This window comes from Chiloscyllium plagiosum, unplaced genomic scaffold, assembly GCF_037043375.1.
Source record: "Chiloscyllium plagiosum isolate Xiang-an unplaced genomic scaffold, Cpla_swu_hap1 HiC_scaffold_24, whole genome shotgun sequence".
Lineage (NCBI taxonomy): Eukaryota > Metazoa > Chordata > Chondrichthyes > Orectolobiformes > Hemiscylliidae > Chiloscyllium > Chiloscyllium plagiosum.
Window position 1 is genome coordinate 20,053,335 of NW_028270162.1, and position 13,386 is coordinate 20,066,720.

At 42.4% G+C, this 13,386-nt stretch overlaps 1 protein-coding gene across 3 annotated transcripts in view; it reads left to right on the forward strand.

The window, feature by feature from the left end:
* The window catches only part of smtnb (smoothelin b), a 362,626-nt gene that overhangs the window by 250,433 nt on the left and 98,807 nt on the right, over positions 1 to 13,386 (forward strand). The window lies entirely within an intron of this gene.

Below are 13,386 nucleotides of genomic sequence, written 5' to 3' on the forward strand. Positions count from 1 at the left end.
GAGGAGTCCCGGAAATGTTCTCTAAAGCTCTGTGAGACGGTGTCTGGTCCCTCCAAAGTAGAGTCCTGGAGATGTTTTCTAGAGCACTCTGCAAGAAGGCATGCGGTCTCCCCAATGTAGAAGAGTTCCAGAGATGTTCTCTAGAGCACTCTGTGAGAAGGCGTCCAGTCTCCCCAATGTAGAGGAGTTCCGGAGATGTTCTCTAAAGCGCTCTGCGAGAAGGCGTCCCCCAGCCCCACCCCCTCCCATTTATCTCTCCATCTCTGAGGCTCGCAGCCTCATTCCTGATGAAGGGCTCCAGCCCAAAACGTCGATTCTCCTGCTTCTCGGATACTGCCTGATCTGCTGTGCTTTTCCAGCAACACACTCTCGAATTTCAAATTAGAGCTGAGTTTACACAGATCCTATTTTTGATGTTCTGAGAGCCATAACCACAGTTTATGGGTGTCATAAATCTATGGAGGAGTCGTAAACATTCTTCACGAATGTGTAGATCTTTATAACTGTCATAATCTGAAGTTTTTAATTCCCCATTCCTTTAAAGATGAATAGAGGCCAGGCTATAGCTGTCAGTTAAACTGAGAAAGCACTGGAGTGCATTGATTGACAAACCATTTTAGAAAAGCTTAGAAAAAATGTTACCATTTGTTCCTGTAGTTTCTATAGGCTTCAATGTTGTTATGAAGGTAAATCAGTCCTGATGAAAAGTTAAGCCCGAAATGTCGACTCTCTTGCTCCTCAGATGCTGCCTGACTTGTTATGCTTTTTCCAGCACCACACTTTATTGACTCTGACCTCTCCAGTACCTGCAGTCCTCACCATCTTCAATGTTGTAATTTCCCAAGAACTGTTTTTACAGCTTGGTTAAGTTTCAGAAACTCCAAATCCACTTATTTCAGTAAAGAGACAATCGGTGCAGGAATAGGCTATTCTGCCCTTCGAGCCAGCACCACCATTCATTATGATCATGGCTGATCATCCTCAATCAGTATCCTGTTCCTGCCTTATCCCCATAACCCTTGATTCCACCATCCTTAAGAGCTCTATCCAACTCTTTCTTGAAAGTATCCAGAGACTTGGCCTTCACAGCCTTCTGGGGCAGAGCATTCCATACACTCACCACTCTCTGGGTGAAGAAGTTTCTCCTCAACTCTGTTCTAAGTGGTCTACCCCTTATTTTTAAACTGTGTCCTCTGGTTTGAGACTCACCCACCAGCGGAAACATGCTTCCTGCCTCCAGAGTGTCCAATTCTTTAATAATCTTATACGTCTCAATCAGATCCCCTCTCAGCCTTCTAAACTGAAGGGTATACAAGCCCAGTTGCTCCAATCTTTCAGCGTGAGATAGTCCCGCCATTCTAGGAATTGACCTCGTGAACCTACGCTGCACTCCCTCAATAGCCAGAATGTCTTTCCTCAAATTTGGAGACCAAAACTGCGCACAATATTCCAGGTGCTGTCTCACCAGGGCCCTGTACAGCTGCAGAAGGACCTCTTTGCTTCTATACTCAATTCTTCTTGTTATGAAGGCCAGCATGTTATTAGCTTTCTTCACTGCCTGCTGTACCTGCATGCTTGCTTTCATTGACCGACATACAAGAATACCTAGATCTCGTTGTACTGCCCCTTTACCTAACTTGACTCCATTTAGGTAGTAATCTGCCTTCCTGTTCTTGCCACTAAAGTGGATAACCACACATTTATCCACATTAAACTGCATCTGCCATGCATCCGTCCACTTACCTAGCCTGTCCAGGTCACCCTGTATTCTTCTAACATCCTCCTTACATTTCACCCTGCCACCCAGCTTTGTGTCATCAGCAAATTTGCTAATATTACTTTTAATACCTTCATCTATATCATTAATGTACATTGTAAAAAGCTGCGGTCCCAGCACTGATCCATGTGGCACACCACTAGTCATCGCCTGCCATTCCGAAAGGGAGCTGTTTATCACTACTCTTTGTCTCCTGTCAGCCAACCAATTTTCAATCCATGTCAGTATTTTGCCCCTAATACCATGTGCCCTAATTTTGCTCACTAACCTCCTATGTGGGACTTTATCAAAGGCTTTCTGAAAGTCCAGGCGTACTACATCCACTGGATCTCCCTTGTCCATCTTCAGAGTTACATCCTCAAAAAATTCCAGAAGATTAGTCAAGCATGATTTCCCCTTCATAAATCCATGCTGACTCTGACCTATCCTGTTACTGCTATCCAGATGTGTCGTAATTTCGTCCTTTATAATTCACTCCAGCATTTTTCCTACCACTGAGGTCAGACTAACTGGTCTATAATTCTCTTTTTCTCTCTCCCTCCTTTCTTAAAAAGTGGGACAACATTAGCCACCCTCCAATCCGCAGGAACTGATCCTGAATCTATAGAACATTGGAAAATGATCACCAATGCATCCACGATTTCTAGAGCCAAGTGAGAGTGATGCTGAGTTCAGATCTGAGTTTACATTGATTGTGTAAGCTGTTAAAACAGAAGATACCTTTGAGTAGTCACTAAATAGAAATCTTCCCTTATAACAGATTGACCATTGACATAATTCATAATCTTTGAAATGGATTCTGTAAATTGAGACTTTTTTGTTTTCTGTATCAAGTGTGTATAAGTGAGAACTCTTAGATTATTCTGATTAGATTAGATTCCCTACAGTGTGGAAACAGGCCCTTCGGCCCAACCAGTCCATACCAATCCTCTGAACCGTAACCCACCCAGACCCATTTTCCTCTGACTAATGCACCTAACAGTATGGGTAATTAAGAACAGCCAATTTACCTGACCTGCACATCTTTGGCCTGTGGGAGGAAATCAGAGCACCTGGAGGAAACCCACACAGACACTGGGAGAACGTGCAAACTCCACACAGACAGTCACCCAAGGCTGGTGCTGTGAGGCACCAGTGCTAACCACTGAACCACCATGCCGCCCTATGGCTCCTGAGGTTTGTGCACAATGGATACTGGGTAAGTGACTATGCAAGTTGGAACGGGATCTGAAGAGCACATTGCCTAAGGAAAGGTGGAGTGAGTAGGGGTGAGGATTAGCACATGTGTCACGTGTATATACACACACACACACACACACACACACCTCATTGGCCAGCGTGTCACTTTGCTAAGCAGTAATTTACTGTTACTGAGCAGCACCAGCTTTTTCACAGGCCAGCTGTCCACTGTCAATTATTTGATTGCTGCTTTGCAACTAGTATGTTTGGAAATAAGACAGCTGCTAAATTTCAAAGCAATTCTGAGAACTTCTATTTCAGATCTGCATTGACTGGCAACTACAGGCATTGAAAGACAATATCATGGTAGAACAATATTTGCTCTTTTAATGCTGTGTTTTCTCTTAAATAATGACTTAATGTAGTAATGCCTCAGCATTCGGAACTGTAATACAGTGAGGTATATATGTTCAAATTTTTTTAGTGCCATCCAACAAATAATGTCTGTAAATGTTTTAAAGCTTTGCAATCTTAGCCCACTGAAGTTATCTTTTCAGCCTTATTTCATATTATAATCACTGACATAATGTAAGAATGCAATGGAATGAAATGTTTGTATCTGTTGTGTTCGAATTTCCCATTCCAAATTGTTTCACCTTCCCTTCAAGGCACTTGCTTGATTGTAGTTCTGACTGCAACTTTCATATTTCATCCAAGTTGTTATTTTTTTGGAAAAGGTGTTTAAATAGCCAATAAAAAAAAATCTGTGTTAGTATTTTCCTGCTTCCTGGAAACAATGAACTACCTCCACAGCTACAAGTAATAATTGGTGAAATAGTATTTTTTCAGAATGTGGTCTTCCTGGTTTCCTGACACTGGTTGCTCATACTTGGATACAGTTTCTTGGGTGCAAGTAGCCCATGGTACCTAATCTAAATCAAATATTCTTTACATGGAAATCTGGAGTGTAAGTTTCATTATAAGATGAGAAACAGGAGTCAGAGTAGGGTACAGGTAATTCTTCTATAATACCATAGTTGCATTCCAGCAAAACCTCATTTAATAGAAGATCACTTAATGGAAATAATGGGGCCTATGGGAAATGTGGGGTTCGAGGCAGACCAGCAAAAAATATAATTCACAAGCACTCAAAAATCATCCAAAAGTATAACACAACCTTAAATCATAATTATTAATCAAACAAAAGGAAATTTAAACCATTGCATTAAAAAAAATTGTTAATGCAGGGACAGAGGGTCATCATCGTCACCACCTTCAGGTGCAGTTGTGGTTGCAGAAGTGGGCGGCTGTTGTTGATTGTCTTCTGACTGTTTCTTGAGGATTGGTTTAAAAAAGACACCCAGTTTTTTTTTGCTGCTTTGCCCTTTCTCTTTTGTCTTGAAGAATCTGTTCATAGGGTGCCAGATGATATCTTATTGAACAAACTATTATCCTTGTCCCCTAAGAGTTACAACTGCCTCTCAATTTTCCTCAGGGCAATAGACAAAAGAGAAGTGGAAAGCTCTTGTGGTGCTGCATCCTGGACTTAATCTTTTTCATCTCCAGCTACTACTTCCCCTGTGACAACAAGCCGTTGTAGATCAGCTGCCAAGAGGTCTTCACAGTGGGACTTAAGCAGTTCTTCAATATCCTGACTCTCTACTTCTTCAAAGCCAATCTGTTTTGCAAAGGCAGCACAATTTGATTTTTGGGAGCTCCTGTGATGGTTCACATCCTTTAAAATCTTGGACTATGGGAGGAAATGCCAGCACACTCTCCTCATCTGCACAGGCAGATTCACCAATTAACTGTACATTATGGAATGCAAACTACCCACTGCTAGCACTAAAGGCAGGCACATCTGCAGGATTTTGAGCATTTTTCTTTAGATCTGCATAAATGGATAAGGCTTTCTCTTTTATAGTGAGACAGATTTTGCCCAAGATCGCTTTTTTTTGTTTGTGATGTTCTATCCAAACAGTTAGAAACCTCTCCACTTCCTCAAGTTCCTTTGGTCATGACATCACAAATTTGCTGGTACTCAGACTTGTTCCAGCAATACAGCTTACTTTAAATCTTTTCAATGCTGCCACTAATGGTGCGTAAGGTAAGCTCCCGCATTCCTGTTAAGTGAGCTATATCACATGTTCTCTCCTTATGCTCAAAACACTTCATAACGTCTAGATTCTCTTCCAGTATCATAGCCTTTATTTTGTGTTAGCAACCTGTAATTTTATCTTCAGTACACTTCTTACTAACATTTTTATCACTTTTTTTTGCAAAAATGGAGGAGCATAATCTAGGAGCAGATTGTGTGAAATGCAGGTGTAAGAACAAATTAGAAAGGCAAATGGTATGTATAAGAGTAATGCATCCTTCAGGAATTATACAGGGCTTATGCAGAAATTATACAAGAATATTCTTTGTCTCAGAGGGAGAGCAATGAACATTCATTAGTTTAATTTTTGAAATGAAGATGCTCAGTGAATAGTACTGTACCTCTAACATGCTCTGATGGCAGCTAAAATCAGCACATGTGCAGAATGGCACAGAGACTTCAGCACATGCACAGATTGAAACATGCAAAATGATTGCTGCTGGAAAGACACTATTGTAAACAGAAGTAAGTGTTCTCAAAAATACTGTTCCCTAATTCTTCAGCAATATTATAGCCAAATTGCGCTGCCAAAACACAAATATGTAATGAGGTGGCTGAAAGGTCAAGGTGATGGACTGCTAATCCATTGTGCTGTGCATGCACGGGCTCAAATCCCACTCTTGTCACTGTTCTCAACAATTTTAGGGTGGCACATTGGCCCATTGGTTAGCACTGCTGCCTCACAGCACCAGGGACCCAGATTCGATTCCAACCTTGGATGACTGTCTGTGAAGAGTTTGCATGTTCTCTCCACATCTGCGTGGGTTTCCTCTGGGTGCTCTGGTTTCCTCCCACAATCCAAAAATGTGCAGGTTAGGTGAATTGGCCATGCTAAGTTGTCCATAGTGTTCAGGGGTGTGGAGGCTAGGTGTATTAGTTAGGTGGAATGGGTTTAGGTCAATTACTCTTTGGAGGGTCACTGTGGACTTGTTGGGCCAAATGGCCTGCTTCCACACTGTAGAGATTCTATGATTTATACCTGTATATAATTTCACAAGCCCATAATATATTTAATCAGATCATGATTGATTGTTAACTTCAACTTCCTGACAATTCCCATGTCCCTTGATGCACCTCGAGTTCAAAAGTCACTTCTGCATCAACAAGATGGTCCTAGCACCAACTCATGGCTGCTGTGGCAGAGGCAGGTTTAGCTTCCCAGCGTCATCTGCGTCTGGTGCAACTTCATGGACATGGCAACAGAGGCAAGTTTGGCCCCAATACAAGACCTGGCAGCATCAGCAGCAGCTCCACAGCAAGGTGGGCCTGATGTAGACTCATGGTTGCAGTGGAATTGAGTTTGGGCCAGTGTGGTAACAGGTGGCATTGGTGGCATCTGCATTGGCAAAGTCCAGTGTCTATGGAGGTGAGATGGCACTGAAGAGTGGTGACTTTTGTTCCAGCAGCAGCAGCACCATGAAGGGAACTTGTGCCTGGTTAACAGGCCCATGGCCCAGGGTAGACTTAATGAGAAGGACTGTAAAGTTGGACACTTTTTCTTTCATTTCTGCATTTATTTTTCTGCCATTATAGTTTGTGTTTAGGTTTACTTTTCTGTGTTTTAAGATGGCACTGGAGAGTGGCAACACCATACAACACTTCTGACTGTACTTTGTAACAAAATACACACGACAATAAATCAAATAAAATCAAAAATCTACCAATCTCAGCCTTGAACTTAAAGCCTGAGCATCTTCTGGTTTGGAGAATTCCAAGGGTTTACAATCCCCTAAGTAAAGATAGTCTTTCTTATTTTTGTCCTCTTGTTCGAAGGCTATGCCCCCAATTTCTACCTGCTTTGCCTCAGTAGAAAACATTCTACTCTGTCAAAACCTCTCAGAATCTTAAGTATTTCAATGAGAACATCTCTCATTCTTCTAAGTTGCAGAAAATATAGGCTTATTTTACACAATCTCCACTCATATGATAATTTTCTCATTCCAACAAGCAATCTAGTGAACCCTTAATTTTCTCTCTAAGGTAACATGAACTTCCTTAGACACTGTACACACCACTACAGTGTGGTTGGATCCTTTCATCTCAGCCATTATTACAGATTGCAAGTAACTAAGGCTTGAGCACTGATCCTTGCCATTTCTGTAATACAGCAGGTTAAAATGTTAAATATCCATTTATTCCTACTGCTTTCTGTCTCTTAACCAATCGTTTACTATGTTGATATATCACCCCAGTCCCCTGATTTATTATTTTACACAAATTACTTATTCCAATGTAGAGGTAGCTTACTTGTGCTCTTGCCCTTTGCCATACTTTTCTGTATGACTCAGTGATCAGGAAATGAACCTATCTGATTCTTTTCCATTTTCTCTAATTTGGGGTTATGGAAACCAGTTATCATGTCTATTTATTACCAACTTCACATGACCTAGACATTCACAGTCTAATACAATAATCAAGTTTTGAACACCAGTTAATGCAGGGTGGTTGTGGCCATAAATGAAAAGAGAATAAACTACCAAGTGCAGAGATGGCAATTAGTCATTTTTGAATGATCTTCCTATCACAAATTGAAATGTTTCAAATTATTAAAATTTGTTTAATTGATCTCCTGTGCATATAAATAGAGCTTGGTGCTGAAAATATTCATCAGGGTTTGTAGTTTTCAGACTGCACAGATCGAGACTTTACTGCCCTGTGGTGTCCTTACGTTAGGTCAATAATTCCAGCTGTCAGTATTTGTGCCTGCTGATCATTTGGATAATAATTGGCTGGCTTGTCAACCATGGGAGCCAATAGCATTTACTTGTCCCAGAGAGGCCTAAAATTAGATATCTTTCTATCAAGACAATGTATTTAAATATAGATGTTGTTGGTATATTTGTTGCAAGAGGGACCTTAAGGAGTTTTTGTGCATCCACACAATGCAACAGGATTGCTGGAAGTGAATTGATCTTAAGCAGATGCACAGTTGTATACAGAAGATTGGTGACCGTATCTGATATTACGCCTCATGTCGTCAGAACACGTGTCCAATCTTTTATATGAAGAGAAATGTAAAAGTCTGCTAACATCTGTCAACATGCCTGGTATTAACATTGAGAACTTGAAGAATGAAAATCTTCACAAGCTCTCTTCTGTCATTGGGGACTTTGAAGATACACTGCGTAATGCTGTGAAGGAGATCCACGTTGATCTGCAAGCTTTTAGGAAAGTAATAAATGAACAAGTGGAAGAAGTCACCCATCAGATTTTGCCTTTGACTGCCACTGTGAATGATCTAAAAGAGGAGAATCTGCAGCTCAGGGTGGAACAGCAGAGATTGGCACAACAAGTTGAGGCACTAACTAAGTTTCTAGGGCTGGAAAAAAATGAAGATTTGGTGGCACATCCTCCAACATTTGCAAGCACTCGGACGTTGTCCTCCTCAGGAACAGTTCATCTCTCTAGAAGCAACAGTTTGGTTAGTATGAAAGCTACTTTTCACTGTTTCTGTAGCATAATGAGAATAATATCAGCCATTGTATTGATGTTGATATTAAGGACAATGTACATGATACAAATTATTATTTTTCACCATACAAGGATAAAGAGTCAGGAAATAAGGTAACGGTGAATATATTTCCGTCAAGAAAATGTGAAATTCTTATATAAATCCAACCAATGCAGACAGCTTCAAGTGCATGATAGTGCACTTTAAAAAATATACTAGTTCCCCCTTCTAGAGTCATAGAGCCATAGAGATGGAAAAAGACCCTTCATTCCAACCCATCCATGCCGACAAGATATCGCAACCCAACCTAGTCCCACCTGCCAGCAGCCTGCCCATATCCCTCCAAACCCTTCTTATTCATATACCCATCCAAATGCCTTTTAAATGTTGCAACCAGCCTCCACCATTTCTTCTGGCAGCTCATTCCATTAATGTACCATCCTCTGTGTGAAAACGTTGCCCCTTAGGTCTCTTTTATATCTTTCCCCTCTCACCCTAAACCTATGCCCTCTAGTTCTGGACTCCCGACCCCAGGGAAAAGATTTTGTCTATTTACCCTATCCATGCCCCTCATAATTTTGTAAACCTCTATAAGGTCACCCCTCAGCCTTCGACACACCAGGGAAAACAGCCCCAGCCTGTTCAGCCTCTCCCTATAGCTCAAATCCTCCAACCCTGGCAACATCCTTGAAAGGGTTCAGAAAAGATTTACAAGTTTCACAACATCTTTCCAATAGGAAGGAGACCAGAATTGCACGCAATACTCCAACAGTGGCCCAACCAATGTCCTGTATAGCCGCAACATGACCTCCCAACTCCTGTACTCAATACTCTGACCAATAAAGGAAAGCATACTAAACGCCTTCTTCACTATCCTATCTACCTGCGACTCCACTTTCAAGGAGCTATGAACTTGCACTCCAAGGTCTCTTTGTTCAGCAACATTCCCTAAGACCTTACCATTAAATGTATAAGTCCTGCATAGATTTGCTTTCCCAAGATGCAGCACCTCGCATTTATCTGAATTAAACTCCATCTGCCACTTCTCAGCCCATTGGCCCATCTGGTCCATATCCTGTTGTAATCTGAGGTAACCCTCTTCGCTGTCCACGATCCCTGCAATAGCAGTAAGTTGAAACTCTCCACTTCAGGAGAATAAAGAGGAAAGCTACTGACATCTTTCAATAGAGCTTTTTTAAATCAGATTTGTTCAGATGTATTACCACACACCTCTGAAAATAAAAATATGAATGTGTGTGGAATGTTGTCGTAACACACTGATAGGGTCTGCTCTCCTAAAGGGCTAATTAACTAGAATCTTAGTCCTTTGGATTGCAGACTTCAGCAATGTATTAATTAGTTTTGCAGAATCAGTACGTAAGGTTAATTTCTAAGTTCATGTGAAGGCAGGAAGCCTTCCTTGATAACAGTACGTTTTGGACAATTGCAAGCACACTATTCACAATTTTTCAGGATGTGCTAATCACGCAGGGTTTTTGCCTTCCCAGTAAATTACATCCACTGTTTCAGTTGATAATTATTGCAACAAGTTCATTAGATGATTAAAAACAGGAGACTGAATATTTTACACTGAAAAATCTTCCACTTTTCAGTTAGTAAAAATCAGTTGAATGCTTACTTTTGAACAGAGTTGCTAATTTAAATTTTCACCCTCCTTTTTGTTGCTTCCCACCTAAGTTCTGTCACACAACATGGCTAGGTGAAGAAACCAACAAAAGGAAACAAGTGAGCTCCTTCCAGATCTCTCATATGCTGCCCTTCTATTAACTTCTAGCAATTGACAGGAAGCGTCTTGAATATCTTATCTAGGAATTTCCCATCAGAAGAGAAATGACTGGATTTTCCCAATTGCTCTGCGGAGATTAAGAGCTTGTGATTGTGCAAGTGATGTTAGGAGCAAAACCAAAGCTTACTGCTTTCTGTTAAAGTACATTTTAAGATTTATTTTTATCAAAGAAAATTAGTTTTCATTAAGACCCATGAAGTCAGTGGGAGCGCAAACCATTGAGGAAATTATCATTGTGAAATCTTGACCTGGATTTTCCAATGCCCAGTCATTATTTCAGCGTGTTTGGGAGTTGTTCATGGAGATCCTGCACAATCCTCATTGTAACAGACTCTAAAATGTAAAGCTTGGGGACTTGAAGATTCCACTGGGAAATTCTCATACACCTAGAACCCTCTGAAAATCTCCAATTAAAATGGAGAGTTCTGATGCAATTAAGTAAGTAGTTGCCCAGGATCTGTTAGATTATTTAATACATATCTAACTCTTGAGTAAGTAGTCATCTGATCCTGTACTTAGCTCAGATACCTCCCCTGAACCTCTTGCAACCCCCAGACTGATCTGAGACCCTTTCCTCTGCTGCCGGTCCCAATCTGTTATGGACTAGGCCAGACCACTCAAAACATTCTTAAGCAGGCAGCCCAGACTATAACTTTGCTATTTGTTTTGGTAAGCATACAGTGAATATTACCTGGAGTAAGTTAAATTAGATTCCCTACAGTACAATTAGATTAGATTCCCTACAGTGTGGAAACAGTCCACACCGACCCTCCAAAAAGTAACTAACTCACCTAACACTATGGGCAATTTAATAGTGCCAATCCACCTGACCTGCATATCTTTGGACTGTGAGAGGAAACTAGACCAACAGGAGGAAACCCACGCAGACACAGGGAGAATGTGCAAACTCTACACAGACAATCACCCGAGGCTGGAATTGAACCCGGGTCCCTGGTGCTGTGAGGCAGCAGTGCTAATCACTGAGCAACCGTGCTGTCCCTAGCTAGGTTGACTATCAGGTTTTAAAATAGACAAAAATTTATTCATGAAATTACTGAATGAAACACAAAGAACAGAATATAGAGTACCGTCTCTTATCCTATCCAAACTAGATTTAATTATGCTGTTCCGAAAATACACAACAGTCCCAATAAACAAACCCCTTAAACACAGAGTAAAACTGAGACAGAAGCATACAGAAGTTAGAAGGGCAGAAGGAGGGAGCGAAGTTCTCAACTGACTGACCTCAGCAGCCATTCTACACAAACACACTACTGCTGAACTGAACTAAAAAACAGAATTCAGCTTTCAAGACTGACCACTCCCCTTTCATTGTATAGTTACTTCTAAAATATAAAAGCTTTAGCCTGAAGACCCATCGTTTACGTATAAACAAAAAGGCCCCTCAATACCCTTTTCATCTCTGTATCCCTTCAGCTGATTTGGAGGCTGTTTTACGACCCTTCTGAAAAAAACCAAGGAGATGGTATCCTTGAGAAGAAGGACCAGCTTTTAGAAAAATGACCAGCTTTGTGACAAATGCAACATCTCTTCTCCATCACCTGACATACTCATTCCCTTCCCCTGCTCTGTACCTGATCTCCCTTACCTCAGTTGCACTCAATCCTTCATTCACTACCACGTTGAGCCTTCTCAACCCAAAAATCTTATTCCGCATCAGTGTGCCAGGATACTCCCAGCTGTCTGACATCACACTTGCTTGATGTTCTGACTTTATCAGCAGCTGTAAATGTGGCTGTCAGGATCTTTAAGTTTCAGAGTATGGCAGCTGACTGCAGTGAACAGATATGGTTTGTCTTACATGACAGTTATGCTCTATGACTCCCTTAGTCCAAGAACTCCCCACCTACGTTCGGGACACCACCTACGCCGTCCACCTCCTCCATGATTTTCGTTTCCCTGGTCCCCAACACCTTATTTTCACCATGGACATCCAGTCCCTGTACACCTCCATCACCCATCACGAAGGACTCAAAGCCCTCCGCTTCTTCCTTTCTCGCTGTACCAACCAGTACCCTTCTACTGACACCCTCTTTCGACTGACTGAACTGGTCCTCATCCTGAACAACTTCTCTTTCCAATCCTCCCACTTCCTCCAAACCAAAGGAGTAGCCATGGGCACCCGCATGGGCCCCAGCTATGCCTGCCTGTTCGTAGGATATGTGGAACAGTCTATCTTCCGCAGCTACACTGGCACCACCCCCCACCTTCTCCTCCGCTACATCGATGACTGTATCGGCGCTGCCTCGTGCTCCCACAAGGAGGTTGAACAGTTCATCCACTTTACCAACACCTTCCACCCCGACCTCAAATTCACCTGGATCGTCTCAGACTCCTCCCTCCCCTTCCTAGATCTTTCCATTTCTATCTCGGGCGACCAAATCAACACGGACATTTACTATAAACCGATCGACTCCCACAGCTACCTAGACTACACCTCCTCCCACCCTGCCCCTTGTAAAAATGCCATCCCATATTCCCAATTCCTTCGTCTCCGCCACATCTGCTCCCAGGAGGACCAGTTCCAATACTGTACAACCCAGACGGCTTCCTTCTTCAAAGACCGCAATTTCCCCCCAGACGTGGTCGACGATGCCCTCCACCGCATCTCCTCCACTTCCTGCTCCTCTGCCCTTGAGCCCCGCCCCTCCCACCGCCACTAGGACAGAACCCCACTGGTCCTCACCTACCACCCCACCAACTTCCATATACATCGTATCATCCGCCGTCATTTCCGCCAGTTCCAAACGGACCCCACCACCAGGGATATATTTCCCTCGCCTCCCCTATCAGCGTTCCGAAAAGACCACTCCCTCTGTGACTCCCTCGTCAGGTCCACACCCCCCACCAACCCAACTTCCACTCCCGGCACCTTCCCCTGCAACCGCAAGAAATGCAAAACTTGCGCCCACACCTCCCCCCTTACTTCCCTCCAAGGCCCAAGGGATACTTCCATATCTGCCACAAATTCACCTGCACCTCCACACACATCA